Source organism: Sturnus vulgaris, chromosome 13, assembly GCF_052056855.1.
Source record: "Sturnus vulgaris isolate bStuVul1 chromosome 13, bStuVul1.hap1, whole genome shotgun sequence".
NCBI classification, from domain to species: domain Eukaryota; kingdom Metazoa; phylum Chordata; class Aves; order Passeriformes; family Sturnidae; genus Sturnus; species Sturnus vulgaris.
In genome coordinates this window covers 14,848,495-14,864,734 of record NC_142255.1, presented here as the reverse complement: position 1 = coordinate 14,864,734, position 16,240 = coordinate 14,848,495, and the positions used below count along the sequence as shown (strand labels likewise).

Below are 16,240 nucleotides of genomic sequence, written 5' to 3'. Positions count from 1 at the left end.
GCTCTTGGGATCCTCCTCATTTTCCTGTGTGGAGCACATCCCAAGGAAAGGCGGCTGGGGTGGCATGTTGTAGCAGAAACAGCACAGGACAAATATATTTTGGAAAGGGACCCTCTTTTGCACACCTCTCTGTTTATGTGCCTTCTTGAAAAAATAAAGAGTTCCCAAGTACTGCTTTTCACTTCTGAAAATACATTGAAAAGGAAAAGGGCTACTACTAACAATCAGTTTTTAAGAGCCAAACCCATCTTTTCTCAGATACTTTTTTTTTACTACTAAGAGGCAGTAGTTTACTTTTTAAAAATACAAAAAAAACAAACAAAAACCAATCCAAGGACATATAAACCAAGTGAAAAAGTTCACTGAGTGGAGAGCCATGTGGCGTGTCACATGGATAAGGTGCTGTTTCTAACCATCGAGTTACCCATATGGGAAAATTTGACCTAAAGATCTGGAAACTCACCCTCCCAAACGTCTGCTCAGTCGTTCCCATCAGACAAGGCACACTTAGATGGAGGACAGGTATATTCCAGGTGATGGATGGCATGTAGCCAAGCTGCTAAACATGCCCTGCTCCACCCTTCCTGCATGGCTGTCCCGTAGGTGGGGAACGCTGTGCAGGTCCCCAGATGGTCGGGGCATCAACCGAGCTGCTGGGTGGTAGCAACAGAGCCCTCAGCAGCAGGGATGAGGAGGAAGTGGTGGAAAGGCTGGGTGTGAGGAAACAGGACCAAAAAGGAGCCCAAAAAGCAGAGAACGTTGCTAATTTGCGAGAGAAACTGCAGGAAACCAACATTTCTTAACTGTAAACCTCAGAGAGGTTGTGGTTAGGAGACACAGGTGTCAGGGTGACAGGACTGCAGGGCGGGCTGTGCCTGTGCCCAGGAGAGATGCCTCACAGCCACGATCCAAGTGGAGCTCCCCAAGGAGTGGGGCTGGGTAGGTGGTCCCCCGTGTAGCTGTGCCAGGGCTCTGTTGGATGAGGTTTGCTCATCTGTGCAATGCAGGATGCCAGAATGCCAGCACAAAATTCCCCTTTGGCTGCATCCTCCATGAAGCAAAATTAAGGCTGATGCTCAGTGTGTTCCACTGTATACCAGATTTTTCAATTCTCACGTTTCCAGTGGTAGACAGACACCCCAAAGTCATCTTCATTCATTCCTCCTGGGGAGCTGCTGCAGAAGGGAAGTGGCAGCATTCCTAAGTGGGGGGGCGTGAGGAGTGGCACACTTGTTTGTGTGACAGCTACCAGTGTAGTTTGTCTGCTGATGCTGGGAGAGACCTTGGTACCACGGGCTGCTAGCAGACACAGAGAATGCTTGTTAACGACAAGTATCAAGCCTCAAACAGATAAAATAAGCTATGCTGGAGCTGAAGCCATGCTCAAGAAATCATGGAAATGCCTGTTGTGCTGATGCTGCTGCCATACTTAAAGCTAAGCCCCAGCAAGTAGGAACAGCACACAGACCTGCTCCTCCTGCTGCTGCAGGTTCTGCTGGCGGCATTTGAAGTATTTTAGGTATTTCAGACTACTCTCCTGTCAGGACTCCAGAGCTTACATTAAAAAAAAAAACAAACTGCTTATCAACTTGTAGTACAACAGCGATCCGTCTGGTTTATTAGATGGAAAGTACAAGAGCGGGGAAGGATTTTGCTGACAGTATTTCTACCTCGATTAAGTGACTGTTATGATCAGAGCAACAGCAAACAAACATCAGAGGTCATTACAAGACATTTCCTTGCGCAAAGGAAGAGAAACCGCCACAAGAGATGGACTCCACGCATATTATTATTATTATTATTATTACTATTACTACTGAGCATTTTGGCTGGCTCGTGCTGCTTGGAAAGCCCAGTTCTGCCGGGCTGCTTGAGAAAAGCAGCATTTGTCCCCAGCTTTCGGCATGAAAACACAGCTCAAATCCCTTCTCGGGAACAAAGGTGCTTCCCAGGAGCCTGGCGTGCTGCCGGCATGCCGAGCGCGTAGCCAGGCAACGACAGCCGGATTGGGGCTTGCGCCTCACCCGCGATGCTCCAGCCTCCACAAACAATTCCTGCCACGTAGACAGGACCGTGCAGGGTAATGGAAAATTACTGCAGGCTTTTTCTTAAAGGGCGAGCACCGCCGCTGGCGGAGAAGGCTGATCCGCATCCCGCTTCGCAGCGCGCCCCAGGGTCAGCCTGTGTTCCCTGCGAGGAGCCTGCACTGCGTCACCGCTCGCCGGGCCATTAATACAATGAAATACCATTTGCATGCGATTCCAGCAGGCTTAGGGGATCAGGGACGTAAAGCAGCGAGCTGAGCTGCGAGGGAAGCGGGGAGCAGAGCAGCCGGAGATGAACAACCGAGCGCTGCCGTTCTCGGCTCGAACACGGCAGCCTTAGCGCAGTTCGTACGGGCTGCGGGCTGATGCCAAAATAACCCTCCTGCGCTTGGCAGCCGCAGTGTTTTAACAACTGCCCGGCACATTCCTGCAAGGCTGCAGGAAGAAAAAAAAAATCCCTTAAAGAAAGAGCAAACTTTGGCAGTGGTTAAGCTGTTATCAGGACAACAGCAATTAAACAAAACAAAACAAAACAAAAAAAATATGGCCATGTTTACCTCAATTTCTGATGTAAAAGAGAATTTAGTTAATAAGGCAGCATGGTGCTTACCTAGCTTTTAATACCAAGCCAAAAACCACGCAAATAGCTACAGAAGGACCAATCAGCCAGTTTGAGCCACTGCACCTCTGAAAATCAGAGATATGCAGACTTACTGGTTGGGCGGGGCAGGATCTGCCCCCGGAGCACACAGCAGTTGCCCAAAGACGGCACAGCACCAAACGGTGCTCTTCCCAGTCTTCCAAAGTGGCTCCCATATCCCTTACAAGTTTCATTTCGTCTCCTGCAGGAGCAGACCACACTGCCTGTTCTTGGGGTACTTATGGGGAACTGTGTCTAGCCTGCAGGAAAAAGAGAAACGCAGAACTGCTGCTCTTGCTTTTACCTCTTTGTTCAGGAGCATGCAGCTCCTGGTGGCCCTGGTGTGGCTCAGGATCACAGATATTGCATGCCAGATTGGTTCTAGGTCACCTCCTGCAACAACAGTGCTTTTGTTCTTCCCTATCTTCATGTATTAACTCACCTGTTTTTTCTCAGATAAGCACTGTTTAAAGCCTCAGCTCAAATCTTTTTTCACTTTGTTGTAGCCAGCAAATGAAAACAAAGCCCCTGCACCAAGTTAAGGGACTACTTTGTAATAGAAACTTCCTCTCCCTTAAATAGAAACCTTTGTTGTGAAGCTTTTCATTGCAAGCTCCACAGGGAAGGTCATTATATTTAATAGAGGTTGACCTCATTTTGTAGTCCTCAATATTAAACCTTATAAGAGGGAAACGTAATTAGAAGCGGTGAGTTCTCAACAAAGATACACAGTACTTGTTGCTGTTTCCTTCTTACCTAAGGTTTAATTTAATATGGTTCAGAAAGAGTAACTTGAAACAGCTTTTGGTAGATAAGTGAACTCAAAGTAAAATGCAAAGATCTGGTTTCCAAGAAGCTTTTTACAAGCTGTACAGAGAAGTGAAATAAAACCCTTCAGCAGCACACAAGGCTTCCTGCAGAGCCTCCCTGGAATAGCTGCAAACCTGCATTTCGGCGAAAGCTAATCTTGGTTGGAGGCTCGGGTTACATAAAGACATCTTGCATAGATGCATAGAGGACTCGTGGTCAGGCATGGACCTGCCCGTGTGGCAGCCTCTGCTTGGCGGGAGGGAATTGAGGGAATTTTCTGCTGCATTTCCAAGGCTGTGCTCTGAGACAAAGAAAGCAAAAGGGGTTTTGGCTCAGTCAACATAGACAAGGGAGGGAATGCAAAGATGCCCCAGCTTTGTTAGGTTTGCTAATGCAACCTGGGTTTCCACACAGTGGACACTGTTGTCACAGCATAATGGGTAAACACAGCATTGGCCACCACTAAATAAACGCATTTTCCACAGAAAGGGAGGGCACGGCAGTGAACGTGCTGCACCGTGCCAGGGCCTTGCTGTACACACCCCTTTGTTGGGGCTCTTCACCTTAACGTGGTTTGAGTTTAAAAGATCTCTTCACAGCCTGCTTTTCGAGTAACCCCATCACTTTTCCAAACTATAGAAGTGTGCTTGAAATACAGATTTTCAATTCATTTTCCCAGCTCTTGTGATAGCCCCAGTGCTCTCCCACCTCCTGAACATCCCTTGCATTCCCAGTGCTCTGAGTCCTGCTGGCAAGTGTCACCCCCCTGCCGAAACACTCATTATGTAAAAAGAAAAATTTCTTGTTGAAAGGCCCAGGCTCCCTTAAATTTCCCTTTAGATTCTGTGGTTTGAGTGAGTGTTTCTGCTTCAGCAACCCTGAGACTTCCTGATTTCTGCACAGTTCTCCCCTCTGCAAACAGCTGACTGCTTAAACTCAGTTTTGGACTTGCTTTCCCAAAAAATAAGATAAATGGTGGTGTTCCCAGCTGAAGCACTTTCACATGGTTTAAACAGCAGCTTCTTTTCTGTAGCCCAGCTCTCCTGGGTCTGTGCTGTGTGGAGCAGGGTGGTTGCTGCCCACACCTGCAGTGGGCTTGCTATGCCCTGTGGTTTGTGACACAATATGCGTTCCAACAGGAGGAAAGAGAAAGGCAGCTCCTCCAAAAACATCACAAGAAACTCCCCAAAGCCCACAGCATGGTGGCTTAAAGTACTCAGCCTTTTGTTTCTCCTCCCTGGGAACAGATTTCCACTCCACACAAGCAAAAGGGATCACAGTCATGAAAAATACGTGAGGAAGCCAAGAGTGGGACCAGAGCAGCCTGGGACAGTCCTGGGTGGGTGGGCAGTATGGCTGGGAGAACATTTGGTGGCCAGCAGCTCTCCTTGGGGACAGAAGGACATGGCATAGATAAGACACCTTTACCCTCCCAACAGTACTTGGCCTCCACCCTCAACAAGGCCAGGGTTATTCCTGCTTAGCTGGTTTTTCCTCCCTCCTATTTTAGATGTAGAGTGTTATTAAATCACACCCAACAATTCTCACCACACCTCAAGCAATTAACCCTATCCCATGGCAGCGCTGGCTGGGGAAGCCCTGGACAGTGTCCTGGGACTCCCATAAAGCTGAGAGCAATTTTGCCACCCGTTCAGTGTGAGGAAGGTTGGGCTTTCTGCGTTTATTTTTGGAGCAGTAACTTCTTTTCAAAGAGCCTTTCTGTCAGGCTTCGCTGTGTATGAGCTGCTGAGTGAGCTCCTCCAGCTCTGTGGGCACCATTAGCAGGGCTGCCCTGTGCTGAAGTGATGTCAGCACTTCCATTACAGCACATTTCCCCTTCTCCAGCCCCCTTATAAGTGGAACATAAAAATCCGGTTCTGGCAGAAACACTGGAGCCAGCAAGGAAAACAGTTACCACTTTAACCTGATCCTTGCTAAATGTATCTGGCTGGGCGGAGAATACAGGGATTAAAAATATATTTTCTCCCTCCCACGCCTAAATCATGAATTTTAAAATCCAGCTGTATTGCACTCAAATTACTCACGGGGAATTTTTTTTAGGTTGGTTTCTTTTTTTTCATAACTTACCCATGGTAAATGGAGAAGTGATCCTTTCCCTCCTCCGCCTTTTCACAAGCCACTTGATTAAAAGTTTCCATTGTCAGTCCTACTAATGAAGGCATAGTTAATAATAATTTTAATTGGGCACAGATCCATTGTAGTGCTAAGGGAAGGGATGAATGTCCTTCTCACCACCCTTGGTGACACACAGCCACCCAGGGTGCTGGGGCACGAATTAATTTAGCTGACGACTCACCAGGAGCTTCCAGCCAGCTCAGCCCTGGCTGAAACCACTCGACAGCAGAGCAGGGGCACTGCTGGGTTAGGACACAGCAGATGGGGCTGGAGGAAAGCAGGAGTGCTCATGGAACATGTTTTTCAATAGCTGGCTTCCAGATCAGCTGCTGTTCAAGGACAAAGCAGCCCCTTCTCTTGTGGGAACACTTGCTATGAAGTGGCCATGCCATCAGCCAGACTGATGGATTTATCCGGGCTCAAACTCCATCTTTTTCCTTTTTTCTTGACTTTTCAGCTGGATCAGCTCCATGAGCACAAGAGCTAGCACACACACAGAGTGGAGATAGGGGACTGAGATAGGGGAGTGCAAGATGCCTGCAGCCAGCAGCACCAAGGTCTTGGGGAAGTTTGTCTCTGAATCCAGCACACAGCATTTGCACCGTGAAATCAGCAGGCAAGGAGAAAGAGGCCATGGCCTTCTCTGCACTGCCACCCCAGATTTTGGAGGAACTGCAGGAAGAAGACCTGTAAGAGGGAGCCTACCAACCCTTTCACTCTTACAAAGGGGTTACCCCACTTCTGGTTTCAATATTTACATTTTATATTTACATTTTCTAAGCTCAGCATGTATTCCTGTGTTACCCCAGAAAAGGCAAAGCCTGGAAACAGGTCAGGCTCCAGTCAACAGGAGCTTGTTCTGGCGTGATGACATCTGCAGCTCCAGACTTGCTGAGGATGTTTGGGAGATGCAGAAGGTCTAGGTTCTGTGGAGTCAGGCAAGACAGCAGCCAGTCCAGCCCAGCCCCGCCATCCTGTTTTCCTGGGAAGGGAGTGCTGTGCTCCATGTTCTGGCAGTGCCTGCTGAAACACTTTAAGCTCCATTGGCACATCCAGCTGCCCCTGAAAAACATGTTTTAGAGCTGAAGAGAAGTTTCTATGTGTCTCCTGAAAACTCCTTCTCCCACTTGACCTCCAGACAGTTGGGGCAGGAAGGCTGTGAGTGTGGCCATCTGCCATCCTGCTCAGAGGCAGCTGCCTTTCAGCCCACTCATTAGTGTGCATGTCATCACATCACACACTCTGCTTGCTGTGGGGAGGGATTCTTTTTCACAGTGGAGTCTAGTAATACAAGACACAGATTTACAGGAAATGAGGCTTTAATTCCTGCTCATGGAGAATCATGTCCCATTTGTCTGATTAATTCTGGAGGAATATGCTAACGGGTGCACATTCCACTGCAGGACACACATAATGCCAAACCACCACCCCTGAGAACACTCGAAAGGGGAAACTGGTATTTTGCCTGCTGAGCTTCATCTCAAGCCCCCAGCAGGCTGGGTCAAACATTGTCTTACTCTGCTGTCAGCGTGGCTGTGCTGGTGAATGCCAGCACCACGGCTTGTCCTTTTTCATCCAAGAGCTGCAGTCTTCCCTGTGCCACCCACTGCAGTGCATGGGGCATTTGGCACAACTTTGCTATGACTTGCACCTGGCTAGAATTCCAGCTCCCCAGGGAAGAATGGCACATTATCCCAAGTAAACAAAAACCCTTTCATGGAGAAATGAATGTCAATACCAAAGGTGTGTGAGAGATTAAAGTAGTGCTCAGAGGACACTGGATTTCCCTGGGGACTTTGATTTCACCTCTGATGCTGTGGTTTGGCTCAGCACTGGAATTTATTCCTGTTAAATATGTACCTAATGAGACCAGTGACCTCCTGGGAGAGTTGCATCAGTTTTCATCGAAGCTGTTCCAGCTTCTGTTAGAGTTTCCATTAAAGAACTGGTTAATATGTGGCCCACTGGTCCCATTTCCTTCTTCTAGCTGGGTCTGGGACTGCTCCAGCCCCTAAACCTTAACCTGCTGCCGGCTGGGGAGATTTGCACAGGCAGGTCCACAGCTCAGTCCTGTTGTCACTGTGAAATGCTGAGGTCCCCTGTGTGCCTCCTGGAAGTAACTACGAAATACAGAGAGATTAAATCAGTCCTGAAATGTCATTTCTGTGCCATGAACTTTGGACCAAAGCTGAGAGGTGAATATGGCTCTGCTACACCGAGAAACAAAACAAACCCTATAGTTTTCCCCATCTGTTTATGAGATTGAAATTTAAGCCATGGCTTTAAGGTATGTATTGTAGGCTTTCTTCTTTAAGCACATAAATATTTTATCAGTGGATATTCTATTTCAGCAGTCAGGCATGAGCTCACTCCAAAGGCTGTTGCAATTGCAAGTTGTTGCAATTTTGAGTTAAGCAGTCATTTGGATTGTGCAATTTCCTAGTGTTTGAGAATATCCCAACAGAGAAAAACAACAGAAAATTAAAATTGTTGTTTTCTTAATCAAATCTATACCAGTAGACTTAAATCTCTCCTGTTCTGAGCCAAGGATAAGGATTTTTTTCAAAAGGAGAAAAAAGAAGATCTGCTTGTCTGGCAATACTTTCTGTCCAGCACCAACCACAACAGGGCACAAACATCTGGTATATAGAGAGAGGTCAGACCTGAAACCCAGCCAAAACCAACACAGAGTGTGAAAAGGAAATACATCTTTGCCATGTACTGCTTTGTCCACTGCAGTAAATTGGAAATGAGATTTTCCCATTGCCAAGGGAAAAAAAAAACCAAACCCACAAGAAAAATAAAGTAATGAAAGGACTGCTAAAATCTGCCTTATTCAGTGTGTTAACAACCAGGAGAATTGAACTACATCAGCTATTCAAATTAAATATTCAGGACGAAATAAAGCAAATGTATGAGAGAAAATATAACTAAGCTCCCACAGATTCATTTGGAGATCCCAGAGGACAAAGTTAGGTGAGCCCTATTTTACCACCCAGCAGGAGCAGCATGAAGTCCTTAAATCTGGGGCCTGCTACATCAAACCCTAATCTATTTTAACACCCCTAAATCAAACCCTAATCCACTCTAATGACCCTAAATGAAACCCTAATCCACTTTAACACCCTGCCAGTTGCATGGCATTGCCCTTATCAGTGGAGCTAAATCCCACCCACACCCATTCCCAGCAAAGCACAGCCAAGGGTCCTCATGGAGCACATGGGGGGAGTGATAAAAAGACACCTCTGGAGTGTATGGAGAGCAGCTCTGCCGAGAAGGATTTGGGGGTGCTGGTGGAAGAGACGCTGGACATGACCCAGCCATGCGTGCTGACAGCCCAGAAAGCCAAACATATCCTAGTCTGCATCCAGGGGAACGTGGGCAGCAGGGGAGGGAGGGAATTCTGTCCCTCTGCTCCACTCAGGTGAAACCCCACCTGCAGAGCTGCATCCAGCCCTGGGGAGCCAGCACAGAAAGGACATGGAGCTGCTGGGGCAAGTCCCGAGGAGGCGACAGAGGTGCTGACAGGGCTGAAGTACCTCTGCTCTGGAGACTGGGAGAGAGAGCTGGGGATGTTCAGCCTGGAGTTGGCTTCAGGGAGACCTTGGAGCCCCTTCCAGTGCCTAAAGAGGCTCACAAGAAGGGTGGGAACCAACCTTTTAGCAGGGCCTGTCGGGATAGGACAAGGAATGGTTTTCAACTGTAGGAAGGCCGGTTTACATTAGATATAAGGAAGGGATTTTTAAATAACGAGGGAGGAGAAACCGGCACAGGCTGCCCGTAGAGGCGGCGGATGCCCCATCCCAGGAAACTAAAGGCCGGGTTGGATGGGGTTTTGAGCAACCTGGTGTAGTGGAAGGTGTCCCAGCCCATGAAAGGTTCCTTCCAACGCAAACCATCCGTGATTCTGTGATTCAGAGCAGCGGCAGCTCCGCGGGAGCGGCGGCATTCCCGGGATTAGCGGCTCTCTCTCCGGGACCGATGGAAACCGGCAGCTGCTGCCCTCGCGCGGCGGGACCGGGCCGGGAGGGAGAACCGAGGGGAGAACCGAGCATCCCTGCTCCCCTCCGGGACCGGGATACCGGGAGAGAGAACCGAGCATCCCTGCTCCCCTCCGGGACCGGGATACCGGGAGAGAGAGAGAACCGAGCATCCCTGCTCCCCTCCGAGACCGGGATACCGGGAGAGCAGAACCCAGTTCTATCTATCTATCTATCTATCTATCTATCTATCTATCTATCTATCTATCTATCTATCTATCTTCTACCTCCCTGACCACCACTGCGGGAAGCCAGGTGGCATGAGCCTTCCCTTCCCTCCCCTAAGAAATGTATTTAGATCAGAAGGGCAACAATATTTTCATCTGATCTAATTTTTTTTTTTTTTTAATTTTCATAAGAAATTCGATATCGCTGTGGCTCTGCCTTGCACAGCTTTTAGCATTCTGTAAACTTCTTGAAATAAGGGAAATTTTCCCATCTGCAGCTCCCTAAGGGATGTGACAAGTGTGCTCTCCCTGCCCAATGCCAAACCCCTCCAGAAGCTGTTGCGTTTAAGTGAGTGTGTTATTTCTTCCTGGACCAAATGAACACACACCCCACATGGAAGCCCGTTCTGCTATTAGATTTATAGAACATCACTAGATATATAACCCCAAATCACTGCAGTTAAACAGCCTGTGAAATTCCTGCAAGCAGAGGAGAGAACACGTGAGGACAAAATGGTGAGCACAGCTTTTCTCTGGCATTTTTAATGCCTGCATCAAGCGCCGGCTCCCCAGCAGTTGGTGCAGAGAGAGCTCCCTCTCCTGCTGAAAATTCTCTTTAGCCCCTGTCCACCCATGGGAGGCGTTCTATTACCCAGCATTTACAGGGATCAGGACCATGGCAATGTGAGATGTCATAAATAGAAACGTTTAAATAGACATAGACACACAGCACTGATAGTTTTGTTCATCTCTTGTATTATTTGCAAGAGAAAAGATAATTTCTTGATTTTTTTTTTCCTACTTCAGAAAGACTATTCCTGTCAACAGAAATCATCCAGCATGCAAACAATTCATCTAAGAGCCTGTCACTTCACTAAAAAAGCCAAAATACCTTGGAATAATTGTATTGTCTGCTGCAAGGGATCAGTAATCTGACAATCTGAAGCAGGTGAGATGCTCCTGTCTGCAGGCAGGTGACCCCGTGCAGTGCTGAGGCACCAGGTTTGCACTGCAAACTGCAGCTGACACAGGGAGGATTTTCCAGGAGCATCCACGTCCAATCTTATCCAGAGTTTGCACCCTGTGTACAATGTCTCCTATAAATAGGGTAAATGCTTGTAATAGGTAGCAAAGCGAGTGGGATTTCAGAGCAGCTGGAGAAATAATTGAGCCTGCATGGAATGGTTGTGTTATACCAGGCTGCACCAGCAATTCCCACTGGCTATTTATACTCCTCTGAAGACTTTGCTATTTCCCACTTTTTTTTTTTTCTTTTCATATGACCTGATTTGTAATTAATAATCCTGGCTTTATAAAACGGGAGGTGTTGACATATGGAACATTTTAAAAAGCTCTCTTTTCCAAGTGTCAGAAGCAGCTTGCCAAAACATGGCCATGAGTGTAAATCCTTCTTGATAAAGAGGATGAGTTCAGAACAGCAACTTGAGGGTAGCAACAGAGCTGATTGTAACACAATGTTTTCACTTCCAAGGGACATTCATAAGGAAAAGGAGCCAGTGACAGTAACTGAATCAGGCTGGAAGGAAAATGGGTGGATTTTTGGTGTGAATCAGCAATCCAAGAGGAGAATGCTCCAGGGCAGAGCTCTGCCTCCAGGATGCAGCTCAATCCTCTGGGCTGTCCCTGCTGCACTGTACAACAAAACACAGAGATCTGAGAGTCCTTTGAGCAGGCCTGAATGCTCAGGGGGTGCAGTGAGGGTCCCAGTGCTGCAGTGCAGAGAGAGATGCAATCCCCCAGATCCCACCAAGGCTTCTACCCCCGCTCATCTGAACCTCATCCAAAAAATCCAAAGCTCTCAGCTCCCTCAAGGGCCCTGCTGCCCTGCTCCATGACCATAGCTGGCTTGACCTCTGGGTGAATCCGTGCTGTAGGAAGTATTTTCCATGGATTTAACAGATGGGTGAGCTGAGATGGGGGATGAAGGGTGTCATTTGGGGCAGAAGTGGAAAGGGAGGTTTGTTGTCCCACTCCTCCTCCACCATGACCACCTCCTCCATCTGTTGACACTTCAGCACACAATGCCAATTCCAGTGTGACTCTGATTAGTCTGCAGAGTGCTGCATGTTGATGTTGTGGTTTGATACTTGGAGAGATCTGTGAAGATATTTAGTTAGACAAAATTAATTCCTTTGAGAGCAACCTTCTGGCATCATTTTGGAAAGTGCTAGGAAGCTTCTGTTGTTCTGACACTTGTCAAAAATTGGCATTAGCCATTTCCTAATTTATTTTTGAAAGGACAATCAAGCCACGTTGCTTCCTAGGTCAAATGGGAGCTGTGACTTGCCTGCTAGCAGCTCTATGAGAACATGAGGTGCCAGACCTCCTCACCAGAAGTCAGTTCCCAGAGCTGTTGTCACCCTGAAAGGTTACCAATCTGCCTGAGTGGTCAAGTCCTTTGGGTCTCTTTCTTCCTGTCCCTTTTTTGACACCTTCACAGTTATTGTGGGGTCCGATGATGACAAGACAGACACAGTAGGAAGGGGGAGCATCAGTGGTGACCTTGCTGGCCAGCTCTGCAAGGTGACATTGCTCACAGCCACCTGATGGGGAGTAGGAGGTGAATGGGTGCCCCTCTCCCTCTCTGCCTTCTGCAGTCACACAGGGACACCAGAATTTATTGTGGGACCATTTGCTGCTAATTCTGCAAAGCTTCTACACATAAGGGCTCAGAAAAGGCAAAGTCTTAATATGATTAAACTTCAGGAGCTGCAGAGGTCTGACTGCACCTGGTTTAGAGTGAGGAAGGAAATGGTACAGGCTGGAAGTACTGTGCAAAACAGATTTTAACCTGGAGCAATCCCTGTAAGCCTCTTCCCTTTCACACTGCACCCATGAGGCTCTGGCTACTAGGTTAGTTACATTCTGGAAGAGCCCTTTGGGCTCAGTGGTTGGCAGAAGGGCCATGGCAAACTGTGTATCCTCTCACCAGAGACCATTTCTTGGACACCCATTTTCTCTCCCAGCTTCCAGTTCCCTCCTCTTCTCCTTCCAGGTTTCCACATGGGTTTCTCAGCATCTTGTCCATCAATGTTAGAAATAAAATTGTTATTTTGAGTGTTTGCTGTGGGTCTGTGTGCTTACACTGGGACAGAACATTCCATGGCTGCCTTATAAGAAGTGAAGGGTTGCAGCAGCACCGAAAGGGATGGTGTTTAGCCCTCTCCTGACATAGCCTGAGCAATGCAGCAGCACAAATGATGTCCATTTTATTCCCTCTCCTCACTTCCTTTATATTGCCTCCTTGAAAAATCCACTCATATCACACTATAAAGGAAGAAGGAATCTATAGTTAAACACTTAATTAAGGGATGTGTGCAGAGTGCTTTGCAAATGGGATGGTACCAGAGTGTGCTGTGCATTTGCCATTTAAATATAGCTGTATACACACCCTCGGCCCCCTGAATGGCTGAAACCCTCCTCCTAGCAGGTGATCACAAGCCTTTCTATAATTGAAATGAACTTAATCCTCACAAAAACGTAGCAGCAGCTGCTGTGAAAGCTGTGGCTGCTCTCCAAGTATTTCTTACATCCCCCTGATCTGTATATTAAAGTGAGACTGATTGCCGTGCTGCACAATCCTGCCACAGAGTGTCTCTTACAAGGGAGCTGCTGTGGTTTAGATTCAAGGGCTTTGTTGTATTTTTCATAATAATGCTTTTCTCTTGTGTGATGATTGTCACATGAGGATCTGAGCTGCTTAGATATTAATTACCTAAGGCCCGCAACAATACACTAAAGTAAAAGGTAAATACAGATATTGCCTCTCCTTCTCCTGCACACACTATAGAGATTTACAAGGGTGTTGCCTGAGTGGTGGGATGAAGAAGCAGAGCTGATTTTGGAGGTAGAGTGAGCTGGCAGCCCAGAGGATGTGTGCAGGATCCTAAGAGGAGACAGCAGCCAGCTGGAACATCTGAGAAATGACTGTAGCTGCCCTCCTAATTTAACCTTCATGCCACAGATGTCTGCCTGAATCCCAATGTGCTGTGGAGGAGTGGGACAAGGAGCAGCTCTTTCTGTAATTCCTGATTTCTCACTGTTGTTTTCACTGTCTGCCTTGGCTCCTTTGAGTCCTTCTCCTCTCCTGTCCCTTGGATGTCCCTGGACTTTGCTGAGTGGCACCTGGCATTCACACAGAACAAACAACGAGCAACCATCAAGCGATTTCTCCAACAGGAGAGAATGTCATGACCTAAAACCCAGCAGCAAAAATCCAGGGAAAGCGTGGCTCAGCGGGCCGGATTGTGCCGAGCATCACCGAGCTCCTGTTCCCTCGAAACTCCAGCAGTAGAGAGGGGATCACAGTGACAAATCCTGTGAGCAGTACAGCCACAGGAATCAAGGTGCCACTTGCCTGGGAGCAATTTTTCGCTGCATTCCAGGGCTGGCCGGTCCCTGCAGAGCTGGATTCCGGCTCCCCATCTGCTGTGCTATCGCTGCTTTATGGCTTCGACTCCCAGCACAGAAAACATTAACTCAATCTTATTCAAAGTGTTCCTTCGCCAGGGCACACGCTCCCGTTCGCAGTGTGACATCCCAGGCTGTTTGAAGGGCACGACAGAAGATGGTGCTGCCGAGCCAACATATTTTAACAAGAAAACTTCCTGGAGCTGCTGGGGTTTTTGACAGCTCCTGTTCCAAAATAATCTTTGTTTAAACTAAAGAGTTGTCAAGGAGATAAGTTTAAGCAGCACACTGGCTACAGAGAAACATCCCACAGCAAGATCAGGAGCAGATGTGGTGAAATATTGATGGGCCAGGGTTCCTAATTACATCTCCTTCTGAGGAGCTGAAATCTGGAGCCTTCCTGCTTTGTATGCGGCACCGTCGGGATAAAGCGATGGGATCCCTGGCAGAGCTCCATGGGCAATTGGGCTGGGATGTCTGTGGGTAATGAACAGGCATCAGCCTCGTGGGAGCTAATGAAATGTTCAGCACAAAATGCGTCACCTCCAGGTACCGTCTGTGCCTCGCTCCTGGAGTTTAATCCTCTTCCCTGCCACTGCCTGGGCAGCCACGCTCCCTCCTTGCTAAATCTTCTCCGTGTAAAACAACAGGGGCAGCAGAAAGAACAAAAAACACCTTTGCTCATCAAACTGGGAGAAATGGTGTGGAGCTCTTAGGCTTTTTTAAAATTATTTTTATTAATACTTATGTTACCCAAAAAAGACAAAAAAATTCCATTCATAGTGCTGGCTGCTTATTTTTAATAGGGAAACTTTAGCTCAAACTGAAAACAAGTATAGGGAACCGGTTTATGTTTCACATCCAGGGTACCTTCATGCTTCACAGTTCACCTGTCTGGGAATTTCAGTGGTTTGGTGGAAAGAAACATCCTAAATTCAGATGCCTTTTCTAAAACCGATTTATTTGCCAGCTGTAAATAAAGTGGCTGTAAAAGAAGAGGCTGTCTCCTAGTATTTAATTTCTAACTCCCATGACACCTGTAAATGCAACTGAGCACAGGGTGCTGAGCACCTAATGCACAGTGGGACCAGATCTGCTTTGTCCCTTCTAGCAGCCCCATGCTTGGTGAAGCATGTGTGGCTGACTGGGCTGGAAATCAGAATTCATGCTGCACCTCAGCACACCTCGATGCTGACAAATGAGACCTGTGCTGTTAATTCCTCTAGAAAAGGTGCCACACACAGGCACAGATGATGATGGCCATCAGCAGTCAGGAGCCTTCATCTCTGGCCTTAACACCAATTTTCTGGGTGAGCTCAGTAGAGCCACTGTGTCTTCTTGTTTTCACTAATCTGGCTCTAGAACAATATTTACCAATTTTACAGGCCACACTAGAAAGATTAATTAGTTAATGATCATTTGAAGACACAAAGCAAGAAATGCTTATTATAAAATAAATAAGAGCAATGAAATCTTCATGCATTTTTCTTTAATAAATGCTTATATGCCATTCTCCTACATCTTCTATCACTCCAAACTCTGGCACTCTCAATACATAATGGTCTGGAATTGCCTCCATTTTCCTATTGTGTCTCCAGAACAAGCATTAATTGGGACGATTTTTACTTATTATTTTGCCCCAGCATTCCTGAACAGTATGGAAATGGGTATATGCAGATCAAACACAGAGACACCAGGCTCAGGGACTGGCCCTTGAGCCTATAATCCAAAACCACTTAACAGGAGCCTACATTTGTTAAAGGAGACCATCAGTCTTCAGCTAGTCCTAGAAGAGCTGAAAGGAGAGGAAAAGGCAGTGAATCTTTCATAACATGACAGCATTAGAGGCCATCTTTTCCTGCAGCTCCTGTATTTCTCTCAGCATTTTCTGTGCAGCAGGTCATTATGAATTACTAATTACCAGAGCAGGCCAGGCAGGTCTGTCGCTGACCTGCTGTGTAAGCTGGGCAA

At 47.3% G+C, this 16,240-nt stretch overlaps 1 protein-coding gene across 1 annotated transcript in view; it reads right to left on the bottom strand.

Annotated features, from left to right (window-relative positions):
* The window catches only part of CHD2 (chromodomain helicase DNA binding protein 2), an 84,633-nt gene extending 83,998 nt beyond the window's left edge, over window positions 1-635 (bottom strand). Inside the window, exon 1 of the mRNA XM_088172636.1 lies at window positions 464-635. The gene's annotated coding sequence lies outside the window, so the exon portion shown is untranslated. The remainder of the gene's footprint in view (window positions 1-463) is intronic.
* Window positions 636-16,240: the final 15,605 nt, after the last annotated feature.